The following is a 2,178-nucleotide window of genomic DNA, read 5'->3' on the forward strand; positions in this document are numbered from 1 at the left end:
ATGCCAACCACCACCCCGGCCATGCAGCGCCACATCGACCCCTCCCGCCGCCCCAGAGAGAGCCACTCGCTGACCATGTCTTCCCCGGCGACAGAGCAGGCCATCTTCTTCCTGCGCAACCATGCTGTCACCATGACCGCGTCGGACTGCGTCAACGCCACATCCCCCATGGCGGTCGGCCGCGCGCTGGAGGCGCAGATTGTCGTCCCGGTGAGCCAGCTGTGGGTAACGGCTCACCACCCGGAGCACTACCTCGTCATCTTCAGCCAGCCCACGCACCACGTCAATGCCGTTCGCCGCGGCTCAATCAAGGTTGACGGCACCACCTTCAACATTGCGTCGTGGCACGAGCACGACCACACCATCTTCGACACGCTGCAGCTTCATGTCCGAGTCGTCATCGAGAAGGTCCCAATGCAGTACTGGTCCTTGGAAGGGATCGAAGAAATCCTCGGGAAGAAGGTGTGCGTCGACCGCATCGACAGCAGGACACAGGAGCGCGGGCACACGAAGACTTTCGCCTGCTGGGTCTGGACGGACGGCGTCGCCCACATCCCCACCAAGCACACGCTCGGGGTCCTGCCGCGCGGAGCAGGGCGCGTCGAGGAGATGCAGGGCTACTCGCCGCCCGACCGGCGCGTCGCTCCTCCGCCGGGCACGACGAACTACACCATGCTCATCCACGTCGACAGAGTCGAAGACTGGACCCCCCCCATCGCCGCGCTCCTCGCACTCCGCCCAAAGCGGGCTGCCATCGTCCGACTCCGACAATGATGACCGGCCCCGCATCACCGTGATCCCTGCTTCCTGGACCATGGAGATCGAGGACGGGCAGAGAGGTGACCGCCTCCATCGCCTCGGGCGCGCCCCGGTGGCCGACCTGGGCTGCCGCGGCGTGCCACGCGGTGGACGCGACAACGACGACGCTGGCGGCGCTGGCGGTGCTGGTCGCAGATCCTGGAAGGACGCTCTGCTGCGTCGGGGGCGTGCACCGTCCCAGCCGGCGCCTGCGCCTGCCCCACGCCATCGAAGCCGCTCCCCCCCAACCAGGCGCCACCACAAGGGCACACACAGCCGCCGTGCAGGCGGCAGGAGGCCGTCTGCGGGAGAAGCACACCAACACCACCGGCGTCTGTCCGCCCCTCGTTCACCACGGGCGGCACTGGCCCCCGGTGCGGCAGAAGGCGTCTGCAGCAACAACAAAGGAAAAGATCTGGTCGACGACTTCTTCAGACAAGCAAAGCAGCCCATCCTCGCGTCGGTGATCATCGACAACATGGCGGCGGACGTCCAGGCCGCTGCTGACGCCGTTGTCGCTGCTCCCCTCAACTTCGACAACGACAAGCAGAAGACAGATGCGAGATGGAGGCGCAGCTGGACTCGTTCTCGCCCACGCTCGCCACCCCCCAGGCCACTGGACAGTACAACAAGTGCGCCCCCACGCCCGCTCATACCCTGGAGTTGCAGCTCGGCGCGGTCACCACTCGCGTCTGCCAGCTTGAGCTGGCCAACAATGAGGCAGAAGCCGCCCCCCAACCCCTCGCCGCCTGTTCACCGTCGCCCCTGCACCGATCATCGCCAACGCCCCCCTTCGCCGCCCGTCAGCGCCACCAAAAGCGCGTGTGGCCACGGCTCCCACCAGGCATAGTGCTCCCCAGGCCGCCAGCACCTCCAAGACGCCGGTCTCGCAACGCGCCTCCCTTCGCATCGTCAAGGAGCTCGGCCTGCTCGGGCCCAAGGAGAAGATGACCAAAGAGGTGGCGGACGCCCTCATCCGTCGTTTCGACGAGCCACTCACCGACAACGACATCGCCGTCATCGCCAAACTGACGCGCCTCGACAAGGACGCCCTGCTCGTCGCTGCAAGCCTGGCAAGGCCTGAGGGAGCAGCCACTGCGTCCCCCGTTCAGTCATGTTAGCACACCTAAGTTTTAGTCTCCGGTGGCGGCCGGCACTCTGCCGCGTAGAGCTAGGTTTCCTCTCCTCTGTTTCAGTAGTGTGTACTGCTTCTCGCCGGCATGGTTTGGGAGCTATTGGTGGATGCCGGCGTGCCCCTGCTAGTTTGGTGGTGTCTGTATTGGGACTGAGGCCATTTAGAATTTGTCAGTCACCGGAGCAACTATTGTTTCCATATGAATGAGAACTTCTGCCCGATCATGTCATGGAACGTTCGCGGCC

The 2,178-nt window shown here is 65.0% G+C and overlaps 1 pseudogene; it reads left to right on the forward strand.

Annotated features, from left to right (window-relative positions):
- LOC147966825 (uncharacterized) lies at positions 1-1,919 on the forward strand (annotated as a pseudogene).
- Positions 1,920-2,178: the final 259 nt, after the last annotated feature.

This window comes from Triticum urartu, chromosome 6A (genome assembly GCF_056163025.1).
Source record: "Triticum urartu cultivar PI428250 chromosome 6A, HENAU_Tu73, whole genome shotgun sequence".
NCBI classification, from domain to species: Eukaryota; Viridiplantae; Streptophyta; class Magnoliopsida; order Poales; family Poaceae; genus Triticum; species Triticum urartu.